At 45.7% G+C, this 16,433-nt stretch overlaps 1 protein-coding gene, 1 long non-coding RNA gene and 1 other non-coding gene across 6 annotated transcripts in view; 1 reads left to right on the forward strand and 2 right to left on the reverse strand.

The window, feature by feature from the left end:
• Positions 1-16,433, reverse strand: part of SNPH (syntaphilin) — a 45,084-nt gene that overhangs the window by 13,812 nt on the left and 14,839 nt on the right. The gene's annotated exons all lie outside the window — the stretch shown is intronic.
• LOC132346944 (uncharacterized) lies at positions 147-13,164 on the forward strand. Its single transcript, XR_009496971.1, has 3 exons — positions 147-235; positions 5,590-5,711; positions 12,927-13,164. It is a non-coding gene; the product is annotated as an uncharacterized lncRNA (long non-coding RNA).
• On the reverse strand, positions 12,436-12,495 carry MIR2285BU-1 (microRNA mir-2285bu-1). Its single transcript, NR_162309.1, has one exon. It is a non-coding gene; the product is annotated as a microRNA mir-2285bu-1 (primary transcript).

Genomic DNA, 16,433 nt, shown 5'->3' on the forward strand with positions numbered 1-16,433 from the left:
ACCTCCCCAGGATCTAGCCCAGAAGTGTTGGTGAGCACCCTGTGCTCTCTCAGGTCCTCCCTCCCCTCTGAGCCCCAGAGAGGAGGTAAGTTGCCATGGCGTTTGTTGCCATGCCAACTGCTTGGCCTGGAGTCCTGTAGACCTATCCCAAGGTGGCCACTGGAATGGAAGGTGGAAAGGAAACCCCTAAATGTGGGGAACTGGGCTGACAGTCGCCCATCATCTCCACCCCAAGGTAAGCCCAGCCCCATTTCCCCATCCTGCCCACACCTTGACAACCCTGTTGGATCCACCCCTCTCATCAGTCCCTCACACACCCAACAATGGGAGCTTGGGAGATGGAAAGAGTCGGAAATAGTCTAAGCAATCTGGGCTCAAATCCCAGCTCTGTCATCCTCTAGCTGCCTGCCTTGGGCAAGTCATGCCACTTCTCTAAGCCTCAGCTTCATCATCTGTAGGTATAACAGAAAGCTCCTCATATGGTTACTGTGAGGATGAGATGGGATAATTCATGCACGGGGGCTTAGCCCAGTGCCCACCATACAATGAACACACAAAAATGGGAACTGCCAGGATTTGGGTAGTAGGTAACTGCAGTGCAATGTGAGCTTTGAAAGAGAAACATTCAAGGGATAATAGTGGCTTCAGGAAGGTCAGGGAAAGAGTCTTCAGAAGGAAATTTACACTGGGCCTTAAGGGGTTAACAGGGGTTCACCAGGCAGAGAAAGCGCATGGGAGGGATGGAGAAGCCTGGGCAAAGGCGGTGAGTAGTTCAATAGAACAGCGTGGCTGCTTGGGGAAACTAGGGGGCCTAGTGGAGGCAGGGGCACAGCGGGAGTGAGGCTGCAGAAGGAGGTGGGGCCAGACCACACCGCGCCACGAAAGCCAGAATCTTGTCCTGTGGGCAACAGGGAGCCATGGAAGGGTCTTAAAATGGGGATGGACATGATCAGATTTGCACTTTAGAAAGTCCTGCACGTTTGTGGACCATAGCTGGACGGGAAGAAGAATCGAGGCAGAGAGACCAGTTAGGAGGTTATCAAAAAATTAGAAGGGCCTGATTCAGGGCATGGGCTTCCCAGGTGGCGCTAGTGGTAAAGAACCTGCCTGTCAACGCAGGAGACATAAGAGATGTGGGTTCAATTTCTGGGTTGGGAAGACCCCTGGAGGAGGGCATGGCAACCCACTCCGGTATTCTTGCCTGGAGAATCCAATGGACAGAGGAGCCTGGTGGGTTATAGTCCATAGGGTCTCAAAGAGTCAGACACAATTTAGCGTGAATGAATGCAGGGCAGCCCAGGAACAATGGAGAAAAGGGCATGGGGTCTCCTGGAAATTCATCAGAGGCCCCCAATTAAGTAAAACTTAGGGCATAACTCATTTTTTTTTCTTTTTAGGTAAGAACTGGATTTATTTAGAGAGAAACGCACTCCACAGACAGAGTGTGGGCCATCTCAGAAGGAGAGAACAGCCTAAGGGAAAACTCTTGACCATGGCATTCAAGGCCCTCTCGTCTCTACCCTGTCCAGCCAGCTCTCAGCTGCTTGCTGGCCCCTGAGGAAAGCCCTGTTTGTTGCTCCATGTCTTTGCAAAGGCCGTCTGCCCAGCCGACAGCACCTGCCCTGCCTCGTCCTCATGCGTACACTGCACTCTGTGTTAGGATCTGCCCTGCAGGCCTTTCCTCCCGGGACTCCATCGGTCACTTACTCTCTTGACCACTTAGCATGCCATGGCTTAGGTTGAAACTCAGGGAACACCACCCTCTGGGGAACTTCATAAAAATAAACACAATCAACACACAACAGTTAGTAACACAATGGGTTAAATAGGCAAATATGATAGACCAAGTGGTTGGATTAGATGGTCTCCAAGACAGTTCTGGATCCAACATTCTCTGCTTCTAGGGCTGTGAATTAAATGACAGAGTCCTAATTGATGCTTTCTTCCCTTTCAATGACTAGAACCCCTGGGTTTCAGTTTCTCCATCTGTAAAATTAGGAAGCTGCATTCTTCAAAGAGAGACATGATGGCATTTTACTCAATCAGTGAGTCACGGGGGAGAAACCAGGCACTTGGGTTAATCTAATATACTAACTAAGTGAAAGTCCCTGTATGTACCATAAATTATCCTCCGCCCCCACCCCCAAAGAATTAGCCATCAATAAAAGAAGAAAGCTATCCAAAAATCCAAGGGAACAGAACAATCTGTGTCTGATGACTCAAGCCTCTCCCAGCTGTGGAAAGCAAAGCAATGCAACCTACAGACCAGAACTTGGGCAAAATCCTCTCTCTGCCAAGACTACACCAGAAGGCAGAACATTCCACCTGTCAAGCTGCAGAGCGCCTGGTGCTCCTAGAACGCTAATGCAGAGAGAAGCGGCAGGTGGAAGACGGGCCTGGGAGTGTTCCAGCCTCCCTCTCTGGATCTCCAGGTTAGTGCTCTGAGTGCTGCTTATGGCTGAGGGGTTTGGTAAACTTCCCCTGGCTTCAAAACCTCATCACCCACTATGCTTCTCCACACTGTCAGCAAAAGCCAGGACCTTTCCTCCTGGACACGGAAAGGGAGGCGGTAGCAGCACGTCTCCTGTCTTGTTTCCTACTCAGGCTGCCTGCAGAGCTGGAGCCACAGAGGCAGCCACTGGACTCCTTCTCACTTTGGCGACCCCAGCACAGCATAGGGCAGACCCACAACTTGGCCACACACTGCGAAGGCTCTCAAGGCAACCAGGATGGGAGTGAGGGTGGAGGCGTCTGCTATGCTGGGTAGTCTCTGGTGGTTACACTCAGATCCCAGAGCTTGGAGGGCATGGAGCCCAGTGGTCTTCAAACCACCCAGAGAACTTGCCCCTGGGACTGCAAGGGGCTGTGGGCTCAGGCCTCCTTCCCCCTTTCACCTGGAGAGGCTCCTCTTGTATCTATTCTACCTGTGGAAGGTCCAAAGTAAGACTCCTTTTTTGGGTTTTGCAGGTTAAACATCTATGTAATGTATATTTTCCATGATGAGATACTCCTTCATATCCACTAGGATGGCTATAATCAAAAACACAGATGATAATAAACAGGGGTGAGGATGCAGAGAAATTGAAACCCTTGGGTGTTGCTGGTGGGAATGTAAAACAGTATGGTACAGCTGCTGTGGAAAACAGGCTGGCAGTTCTTCAAGAAGTAAAACATTGAATTACCAAATGACCTAGAAGTTCCACTGGTGGATATTTACCCCAAAGAATAGAAGATGTTCAAACAAAAACTTACATAGGAAATGTCCATAGCAGCATTGTTCACAACAGCCAGAAGGAGGAAATGACCCGAATCAAATGTCCATCGAAGGATGAATGGACAAAAAGTATGGTTTATACATTTGGTGGAATATCATTTAATCAGAAAAAGGAGTGAAGTATTAATATATGCAACAACATGGATGAACCTTGACAGTCTTATGCTAAATGAAAGAAGCCAGACACCAAAAGCCACACGCTGTGATTCCATTTGTATGAAGTGTCCAGAACAGGCAAATCCATAGAGATAGAGAGCAGATTAGCGGTTGCCAAGGGCTGGGGGAAGGAGGAGTAGGGAATGACTGCTAGTGGGCATGGAAGTGATGAAAATGTTTTAGAATTAGAAAGCAGTGACAGATATACAACTTTGTGACTATGCTAAAATCCTTTGTATCATACATTTAAAAGTGTGGATTTTATGGTATGTAGCTATATATCAATAAAAAATATAATCTATATAATATTTATTTCAAATGAACTGGTATAAAACGACAGGCATGGTCCAAGAAGGGGAAGGGAATGGCCCAGGATGGCTCTGCAAGCAGAGACCGGACAGGGACCAGAGCAGCCCTCCTGTTCTACCTGACTTCAGGCCGCCGGGTCCAGGGCAGCTGCTGCCCTGGTGCCCCTGAGAGCCTGGAGGAGACGGCGACCGAGGCTGCCCCGTTTGAAGGTTTGGAATATCCCCAACTCCATCTGATTCTCACAGATTCCCTGTGGAGGGAGGCCAGGTGGAGACTGATCCATGGACACGTGGGAAATCTGAAGCTGCAGAGCTTTTGAGATCACTCAAGGTCACACCTGGACGTCTAGGTCTCAAGTGCCTGCATTTCTACTGCATCATGAAGGTCTCACAGCGCAAGAGATCTGGGACATGTATTGTTATGCTGCATGAAAAAGCAAAATTCTAGTTTGCTGGGAGATCCTAAAATACCATGGTAGACATGTGGGGTTACATCCCCAAATCCTGTGCTCCTCATGCTTCCATAAAAGGAGGACATCGCAGGTGGAGAAAAGGGAGGCCTCACACACTCTTGGTGGCAGTGTAAAATGAGGCAGTCTCTGAGGAAAACAGTGTGGAAGTTCCTTAAAAAACTGAAAATAGAACTACCATATGATCTAGCAATTCCACTCCTGGGTATATATCCAGAAAAACCAGTGACTTGAAAAAACATAGGCACCCTAATGTTCAACAGCAGCTCATTTACAAGAGCCAAGACATGAAAACAACGCAAGTGCCCATCAACAGAAGATTAGATTAAAAAGGTGTATATGTATATATACGTACACACATAAAACGAATCTTACTCGGCTGTAAAAAGAATGAAATGTTGCCATTTGCAACTGTGGATGGACCTAGAGAATATTATGCTTAGTGAAATGTCAGAGAAGGACAAATCTGTGATATTACTGATATCTGCAATCTAAATAATAATACAAACGAACCTATATACAAAACAGAAATATACTCACAGATATAGAAAACAGACTTGGAGTTACCAAAGGGCAGAGGGAAAGGGAAGTGACAGATTAGAGGCTGGGGTTAAGGGACACAAACTACTGTATATAAAATAGATAAGTAACAAGGATGTGCTGAAAAGCAGTGATCCCCAACCCTTTTGGCCACAGAGACGTTTCATGGAAGGCAGTTTTTCCATGGACCAGTGTGGGGAGATGGTTTTCAGGATGATTCAAGCTCATTACAGTTACTGTGCACTTTGTTTCTATTATTATTAAATCAGCTCTGCCCCAGATTAGATCTGAGGCATTAGATCCTAGAGGTTGGGAACCGCTGCTGTCAAGCACAGGGAATTATACCCATTCTAATAACCTAGAATGGAATATAATTGGAAAAAATACTGAATCATTAAGCTGTACATCTGAAACTAACACAATAGTATAAATCAACTATATTTCAATAAAAAGATGATAAAATAATACACTTCCTGAGACAAAAAAGTGGGACATAGAAACAGGAGGTTAGCCCAGCAAGAATGATTATTCAAAAAGAAATTCTTCACATGTCTTCTCCCTAACCAGCATAAGTCTCTCCACGTCCCTCCAGGAATCAGCCGTGTGGGCAAAGGAGAAGCCCTCATTGTGAGGACCATTGTGTTCAACTCTTCCAACAGCTGTTGGCTACACCCTGCTCTCTAGACCAAGTGCTGTGTGAGCCCAGCACTGAGAGACCCTCAGCCCCCCAAGCCATATCACAGGGTCACTGTACGGGACCTTGGGCCCTTGACATGTCTGAATCTCAGCTGCCACACGTGTTCAGTGGGAGCCACCCTCCTGACCTTGCCTGTCTCTTTAGGATCCAACCAAGGCAACGAATGCAGCAACGGAGGAGGTGCTTAGATAAACAGAAGACAGAATATTTTTTGCCATTACTACGAATATCACTACCTTGAAGGGATCTTCTGTCCTTTTTCAGAGGTATTATTCTTTGCTTTATGTCAAGTCCCAGCAGGCACGGGGCTGACTCTTGAAATTACTGGCACCCTCTGCCAGGCCAACTGCCCTGGGCTGGCTCTCCAGGGCAATGCCTGCCAGGTCTCCTATATGGGGAGGGGCAGTAGGGGGCAACACTGGTTTCTATCCCTCCACCATCCAGCGTGCCAAGGCTGCCCCTCTGCAGACAGCCACGGGGAGGCCTGGGGGACAGAGGGGCCCCAGTGCAAGCCCCAGCTGGGCAGATGCCTGGCAAGTGGCTCCTGGCAGATGGAGGCCCTCCAGTGACCTTGGACACAGCATATGCTTCCCTGGCCTTCCTGGCTGATAGAGCTGTCAAGCCATCACCTGGCTCCTTTCCCCGCTGCCTCCTCTGCCTGAGGTTCCAGCTCTAAAGCCTCACAGGATGGGACCTCTGACTCTATGGATTCTCTCCTTTTCTTTTCAGATCTCTGCCTTAGTTCTCAGGATCCTTGAGTCGGTGTCCACACCTCTCCTAAATTTACCCCAAGTACCTCCAAGGGCCAACACCCTCACAGAATTCTAGAATCCTGGGTAGACTTTGTCACAACCCATCATTTTACAGAGAGACACTGAAATCCAGGAAAAGCATGCAGTTTGTTTAAAGTTGCCCAGCAAGTAGGGGATAGAGTCTGGGCTGGGAGTTCAGTGCCTGGCTCCAGTGACAAAGCTTCCGCACTGTGGCCTCCACCCCATACCCCCATTTGAATCCAGGCAGAAGCATCCTAAAAGATGATTCTGTTAAAGTGCTGCACTCAATATGCCAGCAAATTTGGAAAACTCAGCAGTGGCCATAGGACTGGGAAAGGTCAGTTTTCATTCCAAATCCAAAGAAAGGCAGTGCCAAATAATGCTCAAACTGTTGCACAATTGAACTCATCTCACACGCTAGCAAAGTAATGCTCAAAATTCTCCAAGACAGCCTTCAACAGTAGGTGAACCGTGACCTTCCAGATGTTCAAGCTGGATTTAGAAAAGGCCAAGGAACCAGAGATCAAATTGCCAACATCCGCTGGATCATCAAAAAAGCAAGGGAGTTCCAGAAAAACATCTATTTCTGCTTTATTGACTATGCCAAAGCCTTTGTGTGGATCACAACAAACTGTGGAACATTCTTCAAGAGATGGGAATATCAGAGCACCTTATTGGCCTCCTGAGAAATCTGTATGCAGGTCAAGAAGCAACAGTTAGAACTGGACATGGAACAACAGTCTGGTTTCAAATTGGGAAAGGAATATGTCAAGGCTGTACATTGTCACCCTGCTTATTTAACTTATATGCAGAGTACATCATGCACTTTGGGCTAGAGAAATGCTGGGCTAGGTGAAGCACAAGCTGGAATCAAGATTGCCGGGAGAAATATCAATAACCTCAGATATGCAGATGACACCACCTTTATGGCAGAAAGCGAAGAAGAACTATAGAGCCTCTTGATGAAAATGAAAGAGGAGAGTGAAAAAGTTGGCTTAAAACTCAACATTCAGAAAACTAAGATCATGGCATCTGGTCCCATCACTTCATGGCAAATAGATGGGAAAACAATGGAAACAGTGACAGACTTTATTTTCTTGGGCTCCACAATACTGCGGATGGTGACTGCAGCCATGAAATTAAAGGACGCTTGCTCCTTGGAAGAAAAGCTATGACCAACCTAGACAGCATATTAAAAAGCAGAGATATTACTTTGCCAACAAAGGTCTGTCTAGTCAAAGTTATGGTTTTTCCAGTACTCATGTATGGATGTGAGAGTATAAAGAAAGTTGAGCAGTGAAGAACTGATGCTTTTGAACTGTGGTGTTCGAGAAGATTCTTGAGAGTCCCTTGGACTGCAAGGAGATCAAACTAGTTAATCCTAAAGAAAATCAGTCCTGAATATTCATTGGAAGGACTGATGCTGAAGCTGAAACTCCAATACTTTGGCCACCTGATGCAAAGAAGTGACTCATTGGAAAAGACCCTGAGGCTTAGAAAAATTGAAGGCAGGAGGAGAAGGGGACAACAGAGGAGATGGTTGGAGGGCATCACGGACTCGATGGACATGAGTTTGAGCAAGCTCCAGGAGTTGGTGATGGACGGGGAGGCCTGGCATGCTGCAGTCCATGGGGTTGCAAAGAGTCGGACATGACTGAGTGGCTGAACTGAGAAGTTTGATAAAATAAGAACAAAAGTTAGCTTTTTGAGTAAAGAAGTCATGGAAAGAAAGCGAGGGTAAGACAGAAATCTCACCAACTTTAAGGCAGCTCACAAATGACACAGCAAAATATACACTGAAACTGAGGCCTGTGGAAGAAGGGGATACTCCAGCCTGACCACACATACAAACATGTTGGCAATAATGAGGTTCAGGGTCCACTCCGAGCTTCCTGTCCACCAAAGCAAAAAGAGAAATTATGCCCAGTTTTCTTATTCTTATAGTTAAGGGAGAGTGGGAAGCAGACTAATTCTTCAGGATAAATAAAGATCTCCCTAAAATGACTGCTAAAAGAAACATTATGGCATGGGATTTGCTGTAGGGATAGAGGACTGCCCATTGTGAACCTGCAATGAGGGTCCCAGGGTAAAGGAAAGACGGTTCTCTCAGAGCTCACCCAAGTTGCCCTGTGTGTGCTATGCTCTGCTGACATGAGACTGAAAGACCCATGGAACACAAGGACCAAAGGCTAGAAGGATGTACAGGTATGATCTGATCTGCCCAGGACCACAGCGCCTTTCCATGGAGATAGCCCCACCCAACCTGAGAAGAGAGAGCTTCTCTTTCTGTGTATCCAAACCAGGGAACCACCGAAGCTCACAATGTGTTTTGCATTTTTTCTCCCACCCTCTCTCCTGGATTTCATGACAACCTAGTCCAACGGCCACATTTCCTAAAACATAAAACCAAAGACTTCCCAGAGGCCATGATGTGAGATGCAGGGCCAGGGGACAGGAGACTGAAGGTGGGCCAGCTGATTCCAATCACACCAATCACTCTGGGCATGTTGCTTCTGTTGGAAGCCAAGTCTCATCTATCTTCCGGAGGCTCCTGGGGGCTTGGAGACACAGGCCTGGTTCACCTAACTGTTTCTTGGCCTGGGGGCCATGCCGATCCTACATCAGCATCCTTCACCTCTCCTCCCAGGCCCTCCTTCTTTCTCCAGCTGCCAGCTTCCCTGCCATCCTTGGCAGCTGACTCCTACCCAGCTGATTTCCAATGGCACATCCATTCTCAAGCTGAATTCTCTTGCCTTCACCAAGATCCAAGGCTTTTGACAGCCCCCAAAATAGCTCACACTTTCTGGAAGTGGGTGGGTAATTATAAACCCCTGTTCCCAAAAGACTTCCTACTCTGGAGAAGCTGTGTGTGTGTGTATGTGTGTGTGTGTGTGTGCGTGTGTGTGCGTGTGTTAGTTGCTCAGTAGTGTCCGACTCTTTTGTGATCCCAGGGACTGTAGCCTGCCAGGCTCTTCTGTCCTTGGAATTCTCCAGGCAAGAATACTGGAATAGGTTGCCATTTCCTTCTCCAGGGGATCTTCCTGATCCAGGGATGGAAGCCACATCTCTAATGTCTTCTGTATTGTCAGGCAGATTCTTTACCATCTGAGCCACCTAGAATTCTTTTTTCCAAATTGATGAATCCTTGGGATTCTTCAATAAGTATTGGCTTCCAGGTAGCCAATATCTTTTGACTCAAATTGGAACACAGTTCTAGGTCTCTGGCATTGCAGGCAGATTCTTTACTGTCTGAGCCACCAGGGAAGCCCCAGAGAAGCTGCTCTACCCCTTATTTTAGCTAAAGTGAGCATTTAAAAATGTTTTAAAGGGGAGATTCTGTAAACATCTACATCTATATTAAAATCCCTTTGTCTCAGAATGAGCTTTTCCCCTTTGCTAAGAGACTAATTTAACAGAAAGACATGACTTTGGGCTCAGATAATAAGTCTGGATCTGAATTCCAAACTGAACCATCCACTATCTTCATGACAGTGAGAATCCCACTTTATTTCTCTAAACCTCAGTCTCCTTATCTGTAAAATGGAGGTAACTACAGTTGTGCATGAGTACAGTCATGATTAGCAATTGTATGTGTGTAATTAGCTATTATATATGTGAAATGCTGAGCAAGGAAAGCACTCCACACGCAATATTTATTTATTCATCTAAACAGTCTTATTCTTGGGCTTCCCTGGTGGTCTAGTGGTTAAGAATCTGCTTTGCAATGCAGGGGACACATGTTCAACCCCTGATCCAGGAAGATCCCACGTGCCGGGGAGCAACTAAGTGTGTGCACAACTCCTGAGCTGGTGCTCTGGACCCCATGAGTTGCAACTACTGAGCCCATGAGCCACACTTATTAAAGCCTATGTGCCTAGAGCCTGTGCCCTGATCAAGAGAAGCCACTGCAGTGAGAAATCCACGCACCACGACAAAGAGAAGCCCCCACTCTTCGCAACTAGAGAAAGCCCAGGTGCAGCAACAAAGATCCACCACAGCCAAAAAAATACAATAAATAAATCTTAAGAAGTCTTATTCTAAAAAAAAAAATTCCTGAGTCAAAAAAAAAAAAAAGAAGTCTTATTCTTAATGTTATTCATATATGTTACATTTTTATCCCACCTTAAAATCTTCCTCTGGAATATTATCATAGTTTGTGTTTCAGGGGGCCCTCTGTTTCTTCCCTTGCTTTGTTTTCTCCATAGTCCCACTACAGCTCATACATTTACATATTTTGTTTATTGTCTCTAGAACACAAGCTCCAGGAAGGTAAGAATATTTGCCCATTTTGTTCTTTATATAGTTCCCAGCATCTAGATTAGTGCCTGGCACCCCGCATGCCCTCAAATATTTTCTGAATGAATTAGTGGTTCTGCATTCACTTGGATTGATGTCACCACCCAGGTAAAAGCAGGCTTCAAGAATGCTCAAACTACCGCACAGTTGCACTCATCTCACACGCTAGTAAAGTAATGCTCAAAATTCTCCAAGCCAGGCTTCAGCAATATGTGAACCGTGAACTTCCTGATGTTCAAGCTGGTTTTAGAAAAGGCAGAGGAACCAGAGATCAAATTGCCGACATTCGCTGGATCATGGAAAAAGCAAGAGAGTTCCAGAAAAACATCTATTTCTGCTTTATTGACTATGCCAAAGCCTTTGACTGTGTGGATCACAATAAACTGTGGAAAATTCTGAAAGAGATGGGAATACCAGACCACCTGACCTGCCTCTTGAGAAATCTGTATGCAGGTCAGGAAGCAACAGTTAGAACTGGACATGGAACAACAGACTGGTTCCAAATAGGAAAAGGAGTATGTCAAGCTGTATATTGTCACCCTGTTTATTTAACTTATATGCAGAGTACATCATGAGAAACGCTGGACTGGAAGAAACACAAGCTGGAATCAAGATTGCCAGGAGAAATATCAATAACCTCAGATATGCAGATGACACCACCCTTATGGCAGAAAGTGAAGAGGAACTAAAAAGCCTCTTGATGAAAGTGAAAGAGGAGAGTGAAAAAGTTGGCTTAAAGCTCAACATTCAGAAAACGAAGATCATGGCATCCGGTCCCATCACTTCATGGGAAATAGATGGGGAAACAGTGTCAGACTTTATTTTTCTGGGCTCCAAAATCACTGCAAATGGTGACTGCAGCCATGAAATTAAAAGACGCTTACTCCTTGGAAGGAAAGTTATGACCAACCTAGATAGCATATTCAAAAGCAGAGACATTACTTTGCCAACAAAGGTTCATCTAGTCAAGGCTATGGTTTTTCCTGTGGTCATGTATGGATGTGAGAGTTGGACTGTGAAGAAGGCTGAGCACCGAAGAATTGATGCTTTTGAACTGTGGTGTTGGAGAAGACTCTTGAGAGTCCCTTGGACTGCAAGGAGATCCAACCAGTCCATTCTGAAGGAGATCAGCCCTGGGATTTCTTTGGAAGGAATGATGCTAAAGCTGAAACTCCAGTACTTTGGCCACCTCACGTGAAGAGTTGACTCATTGGAAAAGACTCTGATGCTGGGAGGGATTGGGGGCAAGAGGAGAAGGGGACGACAGAGGATGAGATGGCTGGATGGCATCACTGACTCGATGGACGTGAGTCTCAGGGAACTCCAGGAGTTGGTGATGGACAGGGAGGCCTGGTGTGCTGTGATTCATGGGGTCGCAAAGAGTCGGACACAACTGAGCGACTGATCTGATGTGATCTGATCTGAAGCAAGTCAAATGGTGCAAAAAAAAGTTTAACAGTACTTAGTTTGTTACTTTAGTCCTTTTCACACATGGTGTCCTATTTAGGTGGGCTTGTCTCTCCTGCTAGATTTGTAAGCCTAGGTTTTTAAAAAAAAAATATTTTTTTTTAAATTGAAGAATAATTGCTTTGTAAGCCAGGGTTTTATCTATCTTCATATCCGTAATATCTAGCAGCGCCTTGAGGGCAGAACTCTTAAAACCCGTATCTTAAAGGAAGGCATGAAAGCAGCAGTTTGAAAGCTGCCATGTAACCAGTCTCTTGCCAGGCACTGTCCTGCGTGCCCCACATTCATCCTGTCAATTCACCCTTATATTACAGGGTATTCTCTCTGTTTTACCACCAAGGAAGCTCAGGCTCCAGAAACCAGCGAACTTGCATGAGGGCAGGCGGCAAGTAGGTGGTAATGCTGAGAGTAGAACTCAAACCATCCCAGCTGCCCCTCCAGATTATTGGGTTGGCCAAAAAGTTCATTCAGGTCTTTCCAGAACATCTGCTACAAAAACCCGAACGACCTTTTTGGCCAACCTGATACATCTCCCCACGCAGAAAACCCAATTCGCTGTGTCAACAATCCCAAATCCTAATAGCACCCCTCAGAGAAAAGTGAAAGATACGTCACAGTGGATCCTCATTGTCTGGGGAGTCCATAGTGGGAATTCATACGTGTGAATTCACGTACCTGGTAAGCATTTATTTACAAGCCCTGTTAGTTGCCTGATGCCCACATTCCCAGCTCAGGTGGAACAAGGCAACCTTCTTATTTCTTTTCTTTCTTTCTTTGAAAATAAAATCTCATAAAAAACTAGTGTTTCAAACTGGAGTCACCAGAAGTACCCAGTTATTAAAAATATACATACTTCACTTGGCTTGTTTCATTTCTTAAAAACAAATGTCTGTTTGTGGCTATTTAGAGCCATGTTTTAACAGTTTTGTGCTTTTTTTTTTGCAGGGTGACTTTGCTATTTAAAATGGCCTGCAAGTACAGAGCTGAAGTGCTGTCCAGTGCTCCTAAGCTCAGGAAGGCTGTTAGGTGCCTTACAGAGAAGATAAGTGTCAGATAAGCTTCCCTGAGGTGTGAGTTACAGGGTTGCTGGCACAAACTCAATGTGAATGTATCAACAATGTATAGTAAAGGCGCTGTCTTAAAACAGAAACACAAATAAATAAAACAAGGTTTTATTGATCAATTGATGAAAATGTAACAAGAGACTTCCAGGATCCTAACTCTGTTTTCCCTCGGGAGCAATGGTTTCGCACCAATTCAGGGTTCCCAGTTGGTTTATAGTGACAGAACATGACTATTGCAAATAAGAATTGACTGTTCTAAGCATAGGTGCCAAGGACACAGATTTGCACAAAACAGGTCGAGTTGTATTCATGTGCTCACTAGTACACACATATAACTATGCTCATCTGTGTGTGTGCAGTCCATGTACTCAACACGGCCATCAGCACCAGCACAAACCAAGCATTCTGAGGGGCTAAGGAATAAAGGCAGGAACTCAGAGGGTAGAGCAAGATGCCCCTGGGTTCAAATCCCAGCTCAGAGGGGAGCTGTGTGCCTGGAGGCCAGTCATAATCAGGGCCAGTTTCCTTATGTCCACATGAGGTTAATCACTGTCACATGGTGAAGTGGGCCTGTGCATGTTAAGTTGCCAAGCACAGGGCCAAGCACACCACAAGCCACAGAGAGGACAGGGTTTGCAGCAAGCAACAGGACAGGGCCTTTTAAGGCCCTTGTTATCTATTCCAGTAGTCATGTACAGACGTGATGGCTGGTCCATAAAGAAGGCTGAGGGCTGAAGAATTGATGCTTTCAAACTGTGATGCTGGAGAAGACTCTTGAGAGTCGCTTGGCCAGCAAGGAGATCAAACCAGTTAATCTTAAAGGAAATCAACTCTGAATATTCATTGGAAGGACTGATGCTGAAGCTGAAGCTCTGATACTTGGGCCACCTAATGTGAAGAGCTGACTCATTGGAAAACACCCTGATGCTGGGAAAGGTTGAAGGCAAAAGGACAAAAGGGTGGCAGAGGATGAGATGGTTAGATAGCATCACTAACTCAGTGGACATGAATTTAAGCAAACTCCAGGAGATAGTGAAGGACAGGGGAGCCTGGCATGCTACAGTCCATGGAGTCCCAGAGAGTTGGACATGACTTAGTGACTGAATGGCAACAATAACAATCTATCCAGGGCATGTGTGGGGGCCCAGGAGTCAAACTTAGGGCCTCCTCCTTAGCACACTGGCCTCCTTGTTCTCACAGACCTGGGCTTCACTCTGCCCAGTGTTACTTCTAGGGATACCTGAGGCTAGGAGTCCAGGAACCAGAGGCTTGAGAAATGGAATATTTCATGTCGTATCAGTAAACAAGGGTGTCACAGTCATCAGCAATGGTAGGGAGCCTTCCAAGCCACTGAGCCCTAAGGAAACTCAGGAAGGTGGAGGATACCTGCCACCTAGCAGCCATCAGACTGCAGCCACTCTCTACTGTGAGCCCTGAGGAACTCAAGGCGTGAAAACAGAATATTGGCCCCAGATAGCTGAAGTGCAAATCAAAAGAATGATGATTTCAGCACAGCCAAAAATATAGAAAAAAATATATATATGAACGATTTCAGTGAGCCAAGACTCTTGCATCTTCCCCAAAATAGAAAAGCACTAAATTCCTTAACTTGGGATATTCAGCTTTCTTTAATTAACAACAATCTTTTGATGTTCAGACTGCCTGTCCTTTGTTGCAAAACTTCTGTATAATCTGGCTCCTTCCCTTGCCTCCTCAGAACCGTTGTCTCAGGGTAACTTGAGATGCTGTCTCTTGGGCTTGAAGTCCTAAAAATCCCCACCAAATGAAACATAACTCTCAACTTTTAGGTTGTGAACACTTTCTAAGCTGACAGGGTCAAAGCCAGAGGGTGCTCAGAGGCAGGAAAGTCCAGAGGTCCCAAACTGGCAGTTCACAGGCTATATCATGCAAATAGACCAGTTTGCTTTGGCCTGCATTTGTATGCATTTTATTTTCAGTCAACGTTTATAACTTGAAAGATTTCATACTTAAAAAACCTGGAGATTTCCCAGCCTGTCTTAACCCCAAAGATCCTGTGGCTCTGTGCCCGCATTCCTGCAGAGCAGTGAGTGACTGAGGCTGAAAAGTGGCTCCTTTTGGTCAATTCTCACCTGCACTCTTGCTCTTTACCTGGGTTTTTTTTGTTGTTGTTGTTAGCTATCTGGTATTGGAGTTTGGAATCTCTAGTCTAGCCTGATCCCATTTTGTAGGTAGAGGATGTGAGGTTGGGGGAAGGGGTGGCCCTTGCCCAAAGCCCCAGGATGAACTGGTGGAGCTGAGACTCGAACCCTTGCAGTTCTGAACCCAGGGCACTGGACATACAGGGAAGTTGGGAACACGGAATGGGGACTTGGGCTGAAGGGCAAATTCTGCTTAGGAGAAGTCTGCTGGGGCAGAAAGGTGAAGCAGAGACCAACAGCTCTGGCTGCAGTTAGCACAAAGTTCTCTCCTCCTCACCTGCTGGCAAACACCGCCTCCTGACTATATAAGCTAAACTCTTCTTGGCTGTGTTGACACAAGGCTCTCAGGTGTCCCTCTTCCTGACTTTTCTCCGGAGCACACAAACATCTTCATAATCACAGGGGCCCTTGAGGAGGCGTACAGAGCAGGGGCTTTTCTAAGGGCAGAATCCATCTGGAAACTTAATTCTCAGCAGAGGACTGACCATGGCCTTTGGCTTCCTCATCTGCAACATGGAGTTTCCATTGGGAATTTTAATCAGATAATGCTTGTGAAGAATCCTGGCACACACTACCCAATGAGCCATAATTCCATTTCCTTATTTTATAAACCAAGGCCCAGAGACATAACTCATCCCAAGAAGGTCACAAATTAGCTACAACTGGATAATTTTTAAATTTTAAATATAGCTCTATTTATGAATATTGTTACTATAGCTATAGGGCTTTGCTGGTGGCTCAGATGGTAAAGAATCTGCCTGCAATGCGAGACACCCTGGTTTGATCCCTGGGTCAGGAAGATCCCCTGGAGAAGGGCATGGCAACCCACTCCAGTATTCTTGCCTGGAGAATTCCATGGACAGAGGAGCCTGGTTGGCTACAGTCCATGAGGTTGCAAAGAGCTGGAGATGACTGAGGAACTAACACATTCCAACTATAAAAGTAGCATGCACCTTAAAAAAAAAAACCCTCCAGTTTTGCTACTCAAAGATAAACCACTGATTAATTTTACTGTTGCTCCTTCTAGTTTTTTCTAAGCATAAAAGGAAAACTGTATTGGTTGGTGGGGGGTGGTGGTGGGGGTGTTATTTTTACATAGTTATAGCCATGGTAGAGAGGCATCTTTGTATCTTTCAAAAATTTAACACAGTTTATGAATTGCCCATGATATGGCATTTTCTTTATGAAAAGTATCTTATGGGCTATAT

Source organism: Bos taurus, chromosome 13 (assembly GCF_002263795.3).
Source record: "Bos taurus isolate L1 Dominette 01449 registration number 42190680 breed Hereford chromosome 13, ARS-UCD2.0, whole genome shotgun sequence".
Taxonomy (NCBI): Eukaryota; Metazoa; Chordata; class Mammalia; order Artiodactyla; family Bovidae; genus Bos; species Bos taurus.